Raw genomic sequence first — 19,792 nt, forward strand, 5'->3', positions numbered from 1 at the left:
TCAAAATATGTTGCTTGTTGGTCTGATTAAAAAAAAGAGGATTAATTCTATGATCTCAACTGAAATTTTTAATACAAAAACCAGTTTAAATTTAATTGCAAAGAACAGTGTACACAGCCGCCATGTTGGCCACATGGCTTGCATCTCCCCTGGGGGCCGCCATCTTGAAACAGCAAAGGCCAACCCTTCCCTTTGAATTAGCCAATCAGGAGAGACCATGCGCCTGAGCTCTAATCAAGAGCAAGGAATAAGTCACATGGGTTGCTAAGGCATCTGCTTCAGAAACTTGCAGAGATTCAGAGCCAAGTTTAAACAGGACACTCTCAGGGGGGTAGCATGTGTCCCGTCAGGGACACTGGGCAAGCCAAGAGTCATGATTCCCTGTGGGGGCGCCTGCTAGTGAAGCTCAGGGTATTTTCTTTTCACAGATTGGGAGTCTATGAATTGTTTTCAATGCTCAATACACTGTTTGCAATAAGCCATGTGCCTGATCTTAAAATCTTACATAGAATTCTTTATATGCTGAAATTATAATTGAATCCAAGTAAAGTCTAGGAAAATTACTGAAACCTCCCATAATACCTCTGTATATGCAAATAAGCCAAAAGGGGATTATCTTTAAAAATAAAATTGCTAATATTTACAGAGTAAACTAAGATTGTTGTTAAAATACTAAATTTGACAATAATTACAGTCACTATAAATAGAAAATCACTTGAAATATATGGCTTTTTGGCAGTATTTGTTAAAAATCTCAAAAAGCAACCATGTTTATTACATTTGTTGCTTTCTGTAAAAAAGAAAGAAAATTGTCTTTTAAAAGAAACTCTCTAAGTGTGGCCTAATAAGTGCTCTGGAAGGAAATAAAAAGAGGTTACCTTCAGATGTCTAACTGTAATTAAAAATCAATATATTGGGCCTCATAAGCTAAAGTAAGTAATTTGTAATTTTGCCTCCCTAAACAAAGTTCATGTAAAGTTACCCAAAGACTAATACCAGAAATTTAATTGTCATTTACTGTCCATAACTTAGGACAAGTAAAGTTAAAAAAAACCTTATTTCAGATTGATTTAAATTGGCTAATTAAAATAAATGCATATTCATAAAAACTTTGTTGTACTGGGCAGGAAACTGTTCCTGAAGCATTAACTAATTTTTTACTAATGGTTATCTCATAGCAAACTTGCTTAACATGCAATGAATCCAAACCAGTCATATTTCTGTACAGGAAATTAAAATTAAAAAGTTATCAAGACTGCATTGCAAAATTTCCAAAAGCCTCTTAATATTATTTAAATCAAAAAAGAAGGGGGGCCTTAACCGGTTTGGCTCAGTGGATAGAGCATTAGCCTGTGGACTGAAAGGTCTCAGGTTCGATTCTGGTCAAGGGCATGTACCTTGGTTGCGGGCATATCCCCAGTAGGGGGCGTGCAGGAGGCAGCTGATCGATGTTTCTCTCTCATCGATGTTTTTAACTCTTTATTCCCTCTCCCTTCCTCTCTGTAAAAAATCAATAAAATATATTTTAAAAAAAAGAAAAAGAAAAAAAAAGAAGGGGGATAGTGGAATAATCCCCTGTGGGTAAATTACATCAAGAAAATGTTACTTTAAAAATTATTTTTCACTTGTAATGTTGAAGATAAGACACCCATGAAAACATACATGGTGTCAAAATAAGCCAAAGGAAAATCGTTTAAGCAAATATGAAAGGATCCCAAGTTTAGTTTATAGAAAAGATTCCTTTATTAACCTTTGGTTGAGAATATGTTTATATATTTCCAGAAAACTCCTCCAAGCCCCTGTGGATTTCCTGCAACAACGGATCCCAGAGAGAAACTGACCAGATTGCTCCAGCCACGAAGACAAGAGGAGAAACAGTCCAGAGATGGAGATGGTGAAGACGCCTTGCCATACTAGCAGTCAGCAGCTGTGCGTCGCTGCAGGTTGCCCAGGACCAAGCCAGAGAAGGTTGGACCTGCACTGCCACCGTTTGCCCACCATCCAGAACTAGCATATCATTGCTGGCATGTACACATAAATAACTGTTGGACATTGAAATTGGGACTCAAAGAACTGTTGGCCCAGAAAGAAACTTACTACAGACTGATTCCTTGGATACAGGGCAGCAATTTAAAAAGGACATGACATTTGCCTCTCAGCATAACCACTATTGCTTGTCTCATTTTTGTTCTCATGTTTATTTCTAGTCTGCAGATGTGGAATGAAAAGTCTTGAAAGGACTCGAACCCTTTTAGGTGGCATTCACTTTTCAAGATTTTTTAAGGAAAAGAGAAGGAGGAGATGTGGGAAGCCATCTATTGTCTTCACTAGCTGAGAGGTATGGACAAGGAACCCGGGAGGCTGGTGACCCTTGAAATCCTGGCAAAGGTCAGGGCTGTGCACCTACTGTTAGTCCAGACAATGGTAGCTGAATCAACTTCCCATTTATTATTAAGTAAATCCTTGCTAAAGGGCAAGTCTGCCTGTTACTGGGAATTGCCTGCCTAAGGGCTATGGAAGTATCCCAAACTAATAAAAGGTTGGTGAGGCCTGAGCACCAGTGGAAGTCCTTCCCCTTGAGTTGAACTTGCCTGCCTGGCCCCCCAATATTTCCAAATTATTATTTCGTCTCTTGTCTCTTTCATTTGCGTGCAGCACTCTTCCAGATCCTGAACCCTGAACCACGCAGGACTTGTGGGGAAAACAAACAAACAAACATAAACATTTACACAGCAATGGCATAAAACTGGAAATCAACTACAATAAAAACAATCCAAAAAAATCAAACACATGGAGACTAAATAGCATGCTATTAAACAACGACTGGGTTACCAGAGAGATCAAACAAGAAATAAAAAACATCATGGCAACAAACAACAATGAAAACACAACAATCCAAAACCTATGGGACACAGCGAAAGCAGTCTTGAGAGGGAAGTTCATAGCTCTACAAGCTTACTGCAAAAAACAAGAAACAATGATAATAAATTACCTAACCCTACAACTCAAAGAATTAGAAAGAGAGCAACAAGAAAAACCCAGTATAAGCAGAAGGAAGGAAATAATAAAGATCAGAGCGGAGATAAACGACATAGAGACAAAAAAAAACAATACAAAAGATCAACAAAACCAAGAGCTAGTTCTTTGAAAGGAGAAACAAGATTGATGAACCTCTAGCCAGGCTCACCAAGAAACAAAGAGAGAGGACCTAAATAAACAAAATCAGAAATGAAAGAGGAGAAATAACAACAGACCCCACAGAAATACAAAGGATTGTTAGAAAATACTATGAACAACTCTACTCCAACAAGCTAGACAACCTGGAGGAAATGGAGATATTACTTGAAAAATACAACCTTCCAAAACTTAATCAGGAAGAGTCTAAAAATCTCAATAGGCCAATAACTATGGAAGAAATTGAAGCAGTAATCAAAAAGCTTCCAGCAAACAAAAGCCCGGGGCCAGATGGCTTCACAGGGGAGTTTTACCAAACATTCAAGGAAGAAATAAAACCCATCCTCCTCAGACTATTCCAAAAAATTCAAGAGGAAGGAACACTTCCAAGCTCATTCTATGAAGCCAGCATCACCCTAATACCAAAACCAGATAAAGACAACACAATGAAAGAGAATTACAGGCCAATATCCCTCATGAACATAGATGCCAAAATCCTCCACAAAATCCTAGCAAATTGGATCCAGCAGTACATCAGAAAGATCATACACCATGACAAAGTAGGATTTATCCTGGGGATGCAAGGATGGTACAATATCTGCAAATCAATAAACGTGATATATCACATAAAAAAAATGAGAGAGAAAAACCACATAGTCATATCAATTGATGCAGAAAAAGCATTTGACAAAATCCAACATCCTCTTTTATATATATATTATAGATTTTTTTACAGAGAGGAAGGGAGAGGGATAGAGAGTTAGAAACATCGATGAGAGAGAAACATCGATCAGCTGCCTCTTGCACACCCCCTACTGGGGATGTGCCCGCAACCAAGGTACATGCCCCTGACCGGAATCGAACCTGGGACTCTTCAGTCCGCAGGCCGACGCTCTATACACTGAGCCAAAGTGGTTAGGGCCCAACACCCGTTCTTGATAAAAACTCTCAGCAAGGTAGGAATAGAAGGATCATACCTCAACATGATAAAAGCCATATATGACAAACCCACAGCCAACATCATAATCAATGGACAAAAACTAAAACCATTTCCCCTAAGAACAGGAACAAGACAGGTATGTCTCCCTCTCACCACTCCTGTTCAACACAGTACTGGAAGTACTAGCCGTTGCAATCAGACAAGAAGAAGAAATAAAAGGCATCCAAATTGGAAAAGAAGAAGTAAAACTGTCCTATTTGCAGATGACATGATACTGTACATAGAGAACCCTAAAGACTCCATCAAAAAATTATTAGACTTAATAAATGAATTCAGCAATGTAGCAGGACACAAAATTAATGCCAAGAAATCTATGGCATTTCTATACACCAATAATGAACTTACAGAAAGAGAGACTAAAAAAGCAATCCCATTTACCATTGCACCAAAAAATTTAAGATACCTAGGAATAAACTTAATTAAAGAGGTAAAAGATCTCTATTCAGAAAACTATAGGACATTGAAAAAAGAGATAGAGGAAGACATAAACAGATGGAAAAACATACCATGCTCATGGATTGTTAGAATCAACATAATTAAAATACCAACAACATATTTCTCAGACCTAGAACGAACTCTCCAAAAATTCATCTGGAATAAAAAAAGACCCCGAATAGCTGCAACGATCCTGAGAAAGAAGAACAAAGTAGGTGGGATCTCAATACCAGATATCAAGCTGTATTACAAAGCCACTGTTCTCAAAACTGCCTGGTACTGGCACAGGAACAGACATGTAGATCAATGGAATAGAATAGAGAACCCAGAAATCGACCGGAACCAATATGCTCAATTAATATTTGACAAAGGAGGCAAGAACATACAATGGAGTCAAGACAGTCTCTTCAATAAATTGTGCTGGGAAAATTGGACAGATACATGCAAAAAAATGAAGCTAGACCACCAACTTACACTATACACAAAAATAAACTCAAAATGGATAAAGGACTTAAATGTAAGATGGGAAACCATAAAAATACTAGAGGAATCCAAAGGCAACAAAGTCTCAGACATATGCCTAAGCAACTTCTTCACTGATACATCTCCTAGAGCATTGGAAACTAAAGAGAAAATAAACAAATGGGACTACATCAAAATAAAAAGTTTCTGCACAGCAAAAGAAACCATCAACAAAACAACAAGAAAGCCAACTGCATGGGAGAACATATTCGCCAAGTTATCACCAGTAAGGGTTTAATCTCCAACATTTATAGGGAACTCATACAACTTAACGAAAGGAAGATAAACAGTTCAATCAAAAAATGGGCAAAGGACCTAAATAGACACTTTTCAAAGAGGACATTCAGAAAGCCAAGAGACATATGAAAACATGCTCAAAGTCACTAATCATCTGAGAGATGCAAATCAAAACAACAATGAGGTATCATCTCACACCTGTTAGAATGGCTATCATCAACAAATTAACAAACGACAAGTGCTGGAGAGGATGCAGAGAAAAAGGAACCCTTGTGCACTGTTGGTGGGAATGCAGACTGGTGCACCACTATGGAAGACAGTATGGAGTTTCCTCAAAAAGTTAAAAATGGAACTCCCATTTTACCCATTGATCCCACTGCTAGGAATATATCCCAAGAAACCAGAAACACCAATCAGAAAGGATATATGCATCCCTAAGTTCATAGCAGCACAATTCACCATAGCTAAGATCTGGAAACAGCCTAAGTGCCCATCAGTAGATGAATGGATTAGAAAACTGTGGTACATATACACGATGGAATACTATGCTGCTGTAAAAAAGAAGGAATTTTTACCATTTGCAACAGCATGGATGGAACTGGAGAGCACTATGCTAAGTGAAATAAGCCAGTCAGTGAAAGAAAAATACCAAATGATCTCACTCATTTATGGATAATAAAGACCATTATAAACTGATGAACAAAAATAGATACAGAGGCAGAGCAGCATTAAACAGACTGTCAAACTACAGTGGGAAGGCCGGGGAGGGTTGGGGGTGGGGAGGGGTGAGAGGGGAGGGTAAGAGATCACCCGAAGGACTTGTATGCATGCATATAAGCATAACTAATGGACATAAGACACTGGCAGGTAGGGGAGGCTGGGGGAAGGTCAAGGGGGGAAAAAAAGGAGACAAATGTACTCCTCGTTGTAATATTTTAAACAATAAAAAAAGGATATTAGCAAAATGTTAAAATGTAAGTGCATGCACACACATGTACCACTGGTCCCCAGGATGCCAGTTCATCATCTCTGGTTAAAGCACCAAAGGCTTAAACCCGTCTTGAGGCTCAGCCTATTAACTCTTCGTTTAGAGCAGCTGTTCTCAACCTTTCACAGGGGTCGCCTAAGACCATCGGAAAACACATATATAATTACATATTGTTTTGTGATTAATCACTATGCTTTAATTATGTTCAATTTGTAACAATGAAATTGGGGGTCCCCACAACATGAGGAACTGTATTAAAGGGTCGCAGCATTAGGAAGGTTGAGAACCTTAAACTTTCTCAGACCTAAGCAGGCAAGAAGTCACAGATTAGAAGAGGGATGTAGAACTGGTAGACTCGGGCACCCTGCTGTCAGCAATAGGTGACAGACTGAGAATGAAGTAGGCCCAAGAAAAACTCCACAAGCAGATCAGTGCAAGATCATTCAACGTCAGGGTGGCCGGCATTTATTTGTACAGCTGACTGGCCATTTTATTACTGTTGACAATATCTCTAGCATTCATAACTATCAAATAAGTTAATGTCTCTGCAAGGGCTGGAAGACTGACAATCAGTCCAAACACTGGGCCAGCCGGACCTTCTTTGAAAACAAGAGTCCTAACGTTTAGTGAAATAGAAACATAAATGTAGTAATAGAACTTTCTACATATATTCTGCATATTCTATTTTAAAAGGCATTTCTGAAATGTTTATTCAAAATAGGTCTTCAACCATTTTGTGCACAGAAGGGTGGGCTTTTGGTTGTCCAGAAAATTCACAATTATGACCAAAATGTTTCCTAAAAAATGTTAGGCAAATATGCACACCAGGTGTATCTACCTCGGGCCTCAGCACTTCTGGAAAGGGCCAGGCAGTGATTATTTCAGGCTTGAGGACCGCTTGGTCTCTGAGGCCACAACCCAAGTCTGCCTCTGCAGCATGAAAGCAGCCATGATGCGATGGGGCCGTGTCCTCGCAGAAACTGCTTATGGGCATCAGCATCTCAACGTCATATCATTTTCATGCCATCAAACAGTCTTCTTTTTGATTTTTCCCCCAAACATGTAAAAATGTGTAATCATTCTTGGCTTGTGGGCAGTATAAAATTAGGCCAGCCCAGCTGCTGTGGCTCAGTGGTCGAGCATCAACCTATGAACCAGGCGGTCACCATTTGATTCCCAGTCAGGACACATGCCCGGGTTGCAGGCTCAATCCCCAGTGGGGAGCGTGCAGGAGGCAGTGGATCAATGATTCTCTCTCATCATTGATGTTTTTATCTCTCTCTCCCTCTTCCTTCTTCTCTGAAATCAGTTTAAAAAATTAGTTTCTTTAAAAGCACTCAGCAAATCTTGAGTCATCTCTCTCTCTCTGTTGCCAAACTCAGCTTATCTGAGACCTTAAACACCCGTCCACCTTCGTAAGTGCGTCTGGTGAGAACAGCTCTGCTTGGGAGCTGCTTCTGCCTCTCTCCCTAGAGTAGGGAACCGCCCTTCATTCCCAACTGCAGACATGGAGCCTGTTCTTTTAAACTGCCTCCACGTGGGTCCCTCTCCGGAGAGCCAGCCTGCCGTGCAGTGCACCCGGGAAAGACACCACTTGGCAGCACGGTGGGGAAGACAAAGGCTCTGGTGCAGGATATACCATCTGGCTCTGCTGTTTATTGTGTGACCTTGAGAACATTTCTTAGGAGCACTCGTGTCTCAGTTTCATACTTTTAAAAAAGGAGTAGTTCCATCAGTATTATTTATAAGTCTAAAAATACTCACTGGAAAAAAAGAAAAGAGCAGTTTCTAGAATAGCCAGGTGGTGGAAAGTAAATCTGCTGAAGAAGCCTTCTGAGTCTTCTCCCCTCCTATTCCCAGGCCACCACCCCAGTTTATTTCATTCTTCTAGGGCCACACTGCGTTTCTCTGCTTCCCTAGCAGCCTCCTTGGGGTAGCACATTTCTTTCCCTTCTGGGGTTAGTTGCCCAGATGTAACTCTAAGTGTCCAAAACAAACAAACAAAATCCCTATAAGCAAAAATTTAGCCTTTGCCTATATTCTGTTACATTTCCAGGAAAAGAATAGGTGACTATCTTTCTATGCAACTTTTCTGTTTCCTAATGTCTCCTCTGAGAACAAAGACTGCAAATTCACGAGAACACCTTGTGTGTCCAAGGTCTGTCCATTTTCTTCTGGTATGCTTCTCATACCAGACACCTCCAAACTCCTCCACCCCATATATTCTTTTAAATATATTTTTATTGATGTCAGAGAGGAAAGAAAAGGGAGAGATAGAAACATCAATGGTGAGAGAGAATCATTGATGGGTTGACTCCTGCACGCCTCCCCCACCCCCACCAGGGATGGAGCCCACAACCCGGGCATGTGCCTGACAGAAAATCAAACCGAGATCTCCTGGTTTGTAAATTGACGCTCAACCACTGAGCCACTCTGGCCGGGTTCCACGCCATATGGATTGAAGTTACAAGGGGATGATATGGTATTTCTACTAAAAGATAGTATTTTACAATTCAGTTGCTGCCCGAGATGTGTGTCTTGAAGATACTCTTTATCTTCCGAACATTTTTAAAAATTTTATTTATTGATTTGGTGGGCGGGGGGAGGGGTGCATCAACTTGTTGTTCCACTCATTCATGCACTCATTGGTTGATTTTTTTTTTTTTTTTTATTTCAGAGAGGATGGGAGAGGGAGAGAGAGATAGAAACATTAATGATGAGAGAGAATCATTGGTTGGCTGCCTCCTGCATACCTCCCACTGGGGATCAAGCCCACAACTTGGGCATGTGCCCTGACTGGGAATCGAATCGTGACCTCCTGGTTCATAGGTCGATGCTCAACCACTGAGCCACTCAGGCTGGGATGAACATTTTTAAATAAATGAAAAAACATTCTTCAAATAAAGATAGGCAGTGGTTTGCTCCAACATCTAATATTAATAGCTCTATTAACTTCTTGACTCATTTTTAGTTTATTCTATCCACTGTCATACTAGCTTCTTTCCCACAGAACTTGTTGTTTCCTTGAGTTTAGACTGTTTGTTAGGGCAGAATACTTGGATAAATCCCCAAAAGCAGATATTTCTTCTGCTTCCCTAGAAATTAAAGCTGAAACAAGTGTGCTGCCAAGATATGTCCTGTGTTTATACTTAGTTGAAGAAAATCTTCACATTTGATTTATCCTCTAGTTAAAGTGACTTTATATATATTTTAAAATATATTTTATTGATTTTTTACAGAGAGGAAGGGAGAGGGATAGTCAGAAACATCAATGAGAGAGAAACATCGATCGGCTGCCTCCTGCACACTCCATACTGGGTAAGTGCCCGCAACCAAGGTACAAGCCCTTGACTGGAGTCGAACTTGGGACCCTTGAGTCCACAGGCCGATGCTCTACCCACTGAGCCAAACTGGTTAGGGCTAAAGTGACTTTAGGTTCAAATTTTATGTTTACCAATCCATCCTTTGAGATGACATCCTTAAACTCTATCCTTCCTCTGCAAAAACAATGGAAACGTTGTTATAAACAGAGCAGGCTCAGTCCTGGCTGCTCTGGTTAGGGCCCTCGTGGCTGACAGTGTCTTCAATGTGTTGTGACTTACATGACTGGGTGATTTTGATTATAATTTCTTTCCAGTTTATTGATCAGTGCTACTTTGGGGAACATAAATATCTAGGGCACTAATTCTAGATTCCAAGGGGCCCTGAGCATTGGAAGGGTGAGCAGCAATGTGTGGGGCAGGACTCAGGGTGACCAGCTGTTCCAGTTTACCAAGGACTGAGGGAGTTCCCAGGCCTTGGGATTTTCAATGCCAAACCTGAGAAAGTCCTGGGCAAACCAAGATGAACTGGTCATCTGAGACACCATTGGTCCTACCCACTCACTGCTGAAAGATATACCCTAGAGAGGGGGTTCAGTAACTAATCAGTGTGGAAGGAAAATAAATGTTTAAACCATTCATCTGTGTGGGAGGAACATGCAAATCACCAAAAGTCTGCAAACTGTAGTGCATGAAAACTCTACATGACCCTTCCCCAAACCACTGAGGCACGGGGACAAAGTGACTAATATTTGTGGGGTAGCTCTACAGGGAGCAGAAAAGAATGCACTTAAACCATTGTATCCACATAGAAGATGTTCCCCAATGGATACAAGAATGCCTTAGCATCAACCTATCTAATGTTGGGAGAACCTAAAAGGAAAAAGCACTGTGTTATTACAATGTTAACTGTATCTAAAATCCCCTCCCTCTACTGCACATGTGACTTGAGAGCTCTTCTTCTTGTAAAGTGGAGCTAATAGGAACATGCGGGGTCTTATGAATGGAAGTGTGTGTGTGTGTGTGTGTTGTGTGTGTGTGTGTGTGTGTGTGTTTGAAGTGCTTATTTAACATTCTTAATAAATGGGCAATGTTGCCAGAAAATATTAGCTCATTTTATGGAACATCATAATCAGCCAGCTGTTTGATCTCTCTGACTCTCAGTTTCCAAATATACGCAATGTTAGGATTGGAACTAGTGCTCCCCAAGGCTCCTTCAGCTCTAAATGCTGTGATTAGGATGGCTTCTGCTCAGAATAAAAAGGAAGCTGTTTTTTACAGGAACCTGCCCTGGGGAATTACGTTTAGATTGAGTACGTGCAGGGAAAGTCCAAAATGTGGTAGGCTAACTGACCAGAAATAAATCAAGAAGGCTTGGAGGTGAGGGCAGTGAGCTCAGACCAAAGTCCTAGGAGAGTAGAGCCCAGATGGGAGGCGTCCCACCTGTCCAGGAGACCACCCAGCACCTCGCAGGACTTCTTGTCTGGTGGGCAGTTTCCCCACGGGACACGAGAGAGCCTTCAGCCTGTAGAACCATACAAAGTTCAAAGAAGGAGCCCTGACTTGAACTGAGGAGAAAGTTATAGGATTTCAATGAAAGAGGAATTTTTGAGGATTGGGGTGAAGGAAGGGGTGGCTATGGAAGAAATAACTAGAAAGCTAACTGCATTAGATGATCTGAGGATCTTCAGCTTGCTGTAAAGATGATCATTTTGTCCTTGGATATGTTCACAATTACATTTCGATGTTTCAAATCTGGCTGAAGATTACAGGGCATGGCTATCATCTATCTGTTCTCTGAAAATGCGGTGCTTAAAGTGGATGCAGGGTAAATATATCTGAGGAAAACCTTTTGCCACTCATGGTTTTGTTCAAAAGCATCTCCGAAAAAAAATGCCACACACTCTGTGGGACAGTAGAGGAAAAGAGAGGCTTGCAAGTGGTCTGGCATTGAGAAGCTAGACTAAGAAATGGTTAGTTAGGGAAGTAATTAATACTTGCTGCTTTGGAGTTAGCTTTCTAAGATTGCACACTGTCCACTCTGAGACTCGGGGGTGGGAGGGGGCAGGGAAATCACCCCAAATCTTACCAGGGTCGTTTGCTTCACCAAATGATAGGGTAACTCCAGCAAAGAAGCAGACTTATAAAAGCCCAGATTGGTCTTTATAGCAGAGGCCTCTGCTATTGGGCTGTTCTTTTCATTTCTTTGGTGCAGAGTAAGACACCCATTTGGTAAGTGCATGGATGGTGGGCCTCAGAGTGAAGCACAATGAGCTTGGCCTTGGGAAGCATTCCCAGGATGAGCTTTGGAAAGACTGAGGGAGAGAGAACAGGAGAACATTGCTGTTGACCAGAAACAGAAAGGGCATCAGGAAATGTCCCGGGAAACCTGGGCATGGCTAGAAGATGCTACCTGCAGCGGACCCTCAGGATTTGGCAGGATAATCTAGGCTCTCTCACTCTCTCTCTCTCTCTCTCTCTCTCTCTCTCTCTCTCTCTCTCTCTCTCCCTCTTGGTGGGGTGGGGGGGAGAGGGAAGGAGGGTATGATGATTTGCAGCTGACTGGGAAGCAGCACAAAGGGCATATTAAAAATTATTTCCATCTGACTGAAGTCAATAAATATTTATTTTTTATACCATTGGATGCTCACTAATTGGGCTGCTAAATAAATAAATAAATAAATAAATAAATAAATAAATAAAGGCCCCAAAGTGATTATAGCCCAGTCAAGGTAATATGGTACGTACATTCATAATCATAATACGAAGAAGACTATAGAATGACATATGAGGGTTACAACAAAGGCTACAAGGGTGTACAATTAAGAAAAAAGATCAGGAAGAGCTTCCTAAGTGACAAGCCGCTGAATGCGGACCTATCAAGGTCATTATTTAAATGGGAGAGAGGAGGTGGCCCAAGGACAGGTAATGACATGCAGAAAGGACTGCAGTGTTTCTGGAGTGTCCTTTTCAGGGAAAGCAGCGGTGGGAACTGGTAGAGGGTTATGCTGGTGATGCTGAGGTGATATCCAATAGGGAGATATTGATACCCAACATGCCTCACTGAGATGTTCATACTGAATAATTCAAGAAGCTGTTGAACTCACTGAAGCTTTTGGGATCGAGAAGTTATTCTGAGAGCTATGCCTTAGGAAGCAAAATATGTCAAGAGTGTCAGAATGCTTTGAAGAGGGAGACCTGGGCCCGAGAGAACACTTGGCAGGGTCTGGGAATCTACTTGAGAAGCTGGAAGGGCCGAGTTAGAGCAGGATTGATGGGAATAGGGAGGGTGCCGCTCATCAGAAACCTGTCACAGACAGAATGTGCAGAATGTGCTGATTAGATACGGGAGCCTGCACCAGGCGAAGCTGGCTCGCTTGCAAATGGTCGTGCCAGTCACGGGGATACTGGAGACGTGTGTTGGTGGGGAGTAGGGGCGGGGGGACATGTCAGCAGGTTCCCAAGGGAGCTGCAGGCAGAGAGATCCTGAGACAGGGAGAAGTGTGGGAGAGGGCCTCGGAGCCCAGAAATGGGGCTAGCTGTGGATGGAAACGAGCTCGCCGAGGGAGAAAGAACAGTAAGAGCAGAAAAGCAAACTGAGGAAGAACATGAGGGGGATGTTTACTGAAAGCTTACATTTCCCTAATTCTGAATTTCACTGAGAAGAGTGGCTCTAAAATCAACTTTTACCCAAGACTCAATTTAATAGTTGGTAATCAAAAATCAGATAAGAACAGAATTATCCAGTTAAATACAAGTTTCTCCAAGAGGGAGTATGCAAGCTGTACCCTTTGGCACAGTTGGCAACATAGAACCTCTTCTTCATACCGCTGCAAGTGGTGGCTCAAAGTTCCAGACAGTCGAAGGGCAGACAAAGTGTCACTCAAGGGCTTCCATCTTTGATAATCAGTTCGTAGCACTTTGACCTCATCCGCCTTTCTAAGTAAAAATGACTTTAGAAAAGAGCACTTCTGTACTTTGCCTTGTAAATAGGGGACAGAACACTGGTTTAGAAGTAAAATGATCAGGGAGGAGGTTGTAGAGCATTCCAGAGCATTCTGGCAGAAGGACTTGCATGAATCAGGCAGGGTAGGTGGGAGGGGCACATTTGGGACCCACAAGCCATCTGGGAGAGCTGGAGTGCAGTATGGGATGGGGTGCCTACTGAGAGAAGGCACCAGAAAGCAAGGGGCCAGGCTGTAACAAGCTCCCTGTGCCCAGTAAAGGGGCTAGAATGTCACGCTGGAAGTGACAGGGATCCATAGGTTTCTAAAAAGGAGAGAGGTGTGATTGCATGGTCAAGGTGCCATTTTTTTAAATTTTTATTTTAGAGAGAGAAAGAGAGAGAGAGAGAGAGAGGAAGGGAGTGAGAGAGAAACATCAATTAGTTGTTCCACTCATGTATGCATTCATTGGTTGATCCTTATATATGCCCTGACTGGGATCGAACCTGCAAACTTGGTGTATCTTAATGACACTCTGATCCACTGAGTTACCCTGCCAGGGCTCAAGGTGCATTTCTATGAAGGTCATCCTGTCCCTGTGGAGAATGGGTTTAAGCAGGCTGAGGATGGATCCAGGGAAAGTACTTAGAAAGAAATTAGACCCTTATAGGAGAGAGATGGATGGCAACCAGAAATAGAGAGGAGGCCAAGAGCAGATCAATGGGGAGGAGGCTGAGAGCAGATCCAGCTTATTGATTGTTGACTCCATACCTGGCACCTTGCCAAACATTTGCACACATTGTCTTGCTGTTTCTGCCAATAACCCTATGAGCAGGGTGCTGCCAGGCCACCTCATCTCTGTGGCTTTCACACATGGGTCTTGCCTATGTCATGCCTGGTCCAGCCTCGCTCACTCAGCCACAGCCACCAGGGCTGCTTTTCTGGCTCCTGAACAGGGCACTCTTTCTCACTTAGGGCTTTTGCAAGCCCTCGTCCCTACATGGAGCCTCTTTCCCAAGTGTATAGCTGGCTCATTTTCATATAGGAAGTACTGTTCATGTGCTAATTTCACCAAGAAGCATTCCCTGACCCACTCCATTTAAAAGATAAATTAGCTGTAACTGGTTTTGCTCAGTGGATGGAGCGTCGACCTGCGGACTGAAGGGTCCTGGGTTCGATTCCGGTCAAGGGCATGTACATTGGTTGCGGGCACATCCCTGGTAGGGGGTGTGCAGGAGGCAGCTGATCGATGTTTCTCTCTCGTTGATGTTTCTAACTCTCTATCCCTCTCCCTTCCTCTCTGTAAAAAATCAATAAAATATATTTAAAAAAATAAAATAAAAGATAAATTAGCCCTGGCCAGTGTTGCTAGATGGTTAGAGCCTTGGCCCACACACCAAAGGTCAAGATTCCAGGTCAAAGGCACATACGTGGGTTGTGGGCTTACGGGAGGCAACCAGCCCATGTAGCTCTGTCCCATTGATGTTTCTCTCTTTCTCCCCCTCCCTCCCTTCTACTCTCTCTGAAAAAGCAATGGAAAAAATATCCTAATGTGAGGATTAATGACAATAACAAAATAAATTATATATATTTATCTCCTTTATAATAAAAGCCTAGTATGCTAAGTGTCCAGTCATTTGGTGGTCCATTCAACCAATCAAAGCATAATATGCTAATGATATGCTAAGACCTCTCAACTGCTCGCTATGACGTGCACTGACCCCCAGGGGACAGACACTCCAACCGGTAGGTTAGCTTGCTGCTGGGGTCTGGCCAATCGGGACTGAGTGAGACGTGCTGGACACGTCCTGGAGCCCTCCCATAGTTCCTCCCTGGCTGGCCAACGTCCCACGTCTCTACCAAGCCCCGATCGTGCACTGGCAGGGTCCCTCAGCCTGGCCTGCACCCTCTTGTAATCTGGGACGCCTTGGGAGATGTTGGAGAGCCGGTTTCAGCCCGATCCCACAGGCCAGGCCAAGGGACCCCACTGGTGCATGAATTCGTGCACCAGGCCTCTAATATATATTCCTTTCCTGTATCAACCTGCATTTTCTTTATAGCACTTACCATAATTTCTAATTATCTTCTCTGTCTACTTTTTATCTGTGTCCCACTTCTAAAATATACTTCATGAGAGTAGGAATCTTATTTGTGTGTTTTTTTTCAGGTTTAAAAAGAAAATATATTTAGATCTTTATGCCAACTATTGTAATAAGTGGTTTCCATATATAAACTCAATTCTCACATGCATTCCAGGAGACCGTACTATTACAATTCCATTTTACAGGTGAAAAAACTGAGGCATGGAGCGATTAAGTAACTATCCCAAGGTCAGGCAGCTAGTAAGTGGCAAAGGCAAAGCTGGGACCCCACTCTTAAGGACAGCCTGTAACATCAACAGTCCTCTCTAGGCTGGATTCGGTCTCGTTAAGCCCGTAAAAAGGAGGCGAGGGATCTAACTGTCAGCCTCTGCCCAGGTGCAGGTGAGAGCACAGCTCTGGGGTCATCTCCACGGTGGGCAAGTCCGGGAGGCAGAGGCTGGGGGTCGCTCAGCCTTCTTATTTGTCTTATTCACTACCATATCCCCATACTAATGCAGTTCTCATGCTCAATAATAACAATAACAACAATTATAAAAATGAACACTTAAAACATGTGCTGGTCCAACTCACTTAAGCCTCACAGATTTGATATAAATATTATTATTGTCTCTATTTTATAGATGGAAAACTGAGGCCCCCAAATTAGGCAGCTTATCCAAGGTCACACAGCCTGTCAATGGCTGAAGAGGGATTCAAATGCAGGCAGTATGGCTCCAGGGCCCATGCTTCCAACATCTATGCTACACTGATACCCTGAGACTATGCTTTAAAATGTCAGGCCATAGGATGGTGATGGAGTAGCTAGGATTCCAACCTGGTTCTCTTCACACTCCAGGGAAAGGCAAATCAACAGGGATCGGGGTGCTGAGAACTAAGGTGAGAGAGAAGCCAGTTTGTAGGTCTGAGCTAACAGAGGATGGTGTTGAATTCAGGGGCACACAAGGTGAGTGTAGGAGCTGACGTCTGAGCGTGTAGAATTTGAGGGAACCCCTCTGATCCCACCTTCACATCTGTAAAATGTGGACTTAAGTTCCAACTGGACAAATTCTTGGGAAGATTAAGCTGAGGTAATGCAGACCCACAGGCAGACGTCCAATAAACATTAGTTTCCTCCTCTTTCCGTACCTCTGCTCACATGAAAAAAGCCAAAAGTTCAACAACAGCAATAGTTTTAGCAACAGCTGGAGAGAGTGGGAAAATGGGCTAAATACCAAGATGACAAAAGGAACAAGAGAAAATTATTCTTGGGTGGGTCTAAGTATATAATCATCCCATAAGCTTAATGAGACTTACAATTAGCTAAGTTTCATCTTTTGAACACTTTTACTGAAATAATTAAATGAAGACTTTGTAAAATTAGGTTCAATTTTATGTAAATATATAACATTAAACTTACCTCTCCTTCCCCTAGATCAGTGGTTCTCAACCTTCCTAATGCCACGACCCTTTAATACAGTTCCTCATGTTGTGGTGACCCCCAATTTCATTGTTACAAATTGAACATAATTAAAGCATAGTGATTAATCACAAAATCAATATGTAATTATATATGTGTTTTCCGATGGTCTTAGGTGATCCCTGTGAAAGGGTCGTTTGACCCCCAAAGGGGTCGCGACCCACAGGTTGAGAACCGCTGCCCTAGATGTTTCCTTTTATTCTTATTTCTTATTAGGTATATGCAATATTTGTCTTTGGACAAGTCACATATTTTAATTTTAAATTTTTTCATCTGCAAAATAGGAACAATAATTCTCTTACAGGGTTCTTATAAAAATTAAAGGAGCTAATGTACAAGAAATCCTTTTGCAAATTAAGTACCATCCAAATATAATAAAGGAACATTATTAAAAATGTGTTTATGAGGAAAAATGTGTTTATGCTCACTGAGGTCATGCCACTTCCACAGAAGCAGTTCAATTAGGATTTTCCAAGTTAAATAGCTCAAGTGCTTACAGCTATGTATCTCATTAAATCAGCGACTTTCCACCGGTGTGCTGCCAGACTTTTTTTTTTAATAAGTCTTTATTGTTGAAAGTATTACATATGTCCCTCTTTTTCCCCCATTGACCCCCTCCAGCCCGCCCCCGCCCCCCCCCCGCCCCCTCCCCGCCCCTAGCCTTCAGCACCCTATTGTCTGTGTTCATGGGTTATGCATATATGCATTCAAGGTCTTTGGTTGATTACCTCCCCCCCTCCCCCCAGCCTCCCCCACCTTCCCTCAGATTCCGCCCTCTGTTCCATGCTTCCATGTCTCTTCGCCAGAATATTTAGTCGGGGGCACTGCCCTCTTTTCCCTTTAAATTGTCAAATAAAAAATGACAACAACCAATACAACAATAGCCATCTGTTGTGAATAAAGCAAAATTATACCTATTTTTTGGTCAGATTGGCAAAATATATAATATTTTTTGGTGTGCCGCAGAATTTTAATTAGTGTATTTGCCATGAGGTGAAAAGATGGGAAATCGCTGCATTAAATCTTGCCCCTCTGATGTGTGCAGATGGTCGGGACAACTCTGCCTGCAGGACAGGGAACCATGGTGCAGTGCGCTGTGTTGCTGTCTGCCCAGCATCACCCTAAGTAGCTAGCCATTCCCCACTGGAGCCTGCCCCTGACCTCTAGCTCTAGTGTGAGAAAGCCGCCCAAGAAAGGCTGGCCGGCATGCTTCATCCCCCTGATTTATTTAGGGATAGGGATCTGGACCCAGCCTAACAAACCCGGGGACTCCCCCGAGCTATTGCTAAAACTCTCAGGGAAAAGACTTCCCTTTCCCCCAGAAGTGCCAGCTGTCAGAACCAAACAGCTGAAGCTGCTTCTGCTCATTTCCGAAACCCTGTGGGAGAACCTGCTTCAGTGAGACCTCCAGGGACAGACGAGAGAGACAGGGTGGCCAGCCCGCCCAGTCTGACATTCCTGAAAGACCCATTCCCAGGACCCACCCTAAGACCTGGGCAAACAGGGATGGCTGGTCTCCCCACTGAGAGATGAGCTGCAAAGAAAAAGTCCTGAAAACATTGTTCCAACTTTGGATCCAGCTTTATTCAGAGCCCGTCATTGAACATCTTAATTCTGTGACTAAGTTCTGGTGTCTGTTGAAGCAACTTCGAGTTGCATTTCTGTCACTTGCAACTCAAAGAGTGACAACACATTCCCAAAGAATGTGCACATATAAACAAAACTCAAAGTTTAAAAAGCAATATAAATCAAAGTAGAAAGCGTGCTATTTTTAGAATTGAAAAAAAATGAGGAAATGTGATCATGTGGTCACTTCTGAGGTTGAGATAGTTTATTTAATGAAGGAACTTTGAAAAAATGTATACAAAGTGGCAAAAAGGAAGAGAAGCAACTGAAAACATTATGGAAGAAAAACATCATGGCATGAGAAAGGTCAGAGTCATGCATGAGTGAAAATTCACAAGAACAAACTTAGGGAGAAAAACGAGCTGAAGCCAAATCCTGTAGCAGCTCTGCCTGCTCAGGAGAGATGGCCCCGCCCCGAGTGGCACAAGAGGACAATGTAGCCATGGGAAGGCAGAAAACCAGAACACCAAGAGCTTCTGCAGATGCTAAACAATTCCACAAGACTTGAGGCAAAAATCTAAATAGCCACTGACACCCTGCCCTGGAGCAGCTAGGGAAAAGAAAATGCTAGAGGAACAACCAGAAAAGATAGGGAAAATGGGCCTTTCTCAAGGTGACATAGGAGCAACAATTACGAAGTTCTGAGAAGTTATAAAATATGAGTGCACCAGCTTTGGGGGGTGCGGGGGGAGGGGGGTACTGCTGGCAGAGCAGGATGTTTGTATTGTGAGTCAAAGAAGTGTGTGCTCCTGGGTTTCCTTTGAGAATATGGCCAGAGGGAGGGGTCTAGACAATATGTCTGTCCACCAGCCACAGAGGACAGACTGACAGCCACTCTGTCTGGCCTCCCTGAAGAAGGAAGTGAGACTGGGGCTCCCAAGGGACTTGTTCTGGCCCCACCATTTCTATTTCTAGTGCAAAATGGGGAAGGCCTAAGGGTTGAAAACCAAGGGGACAGTCATTTTCTCAATAGAAAGGCAAGGTAAGA

Source organism: Myotis myotis, unplaced genomic scaffold, assembly GCF_014108235.1.
Source record: "Myotis myotis isolate mMyoMyo1 unplaced genomic scaffold, mMyoMyo1.p scaffold_m19_p_2, whole genome shotgun sequence".
NCBI classification, from domain to species: Eukaryota; Metazoa; Chordata; class Mammalia; order Chiroptera; family Vespertilionidae; genus Myotis; species Myotis myotis.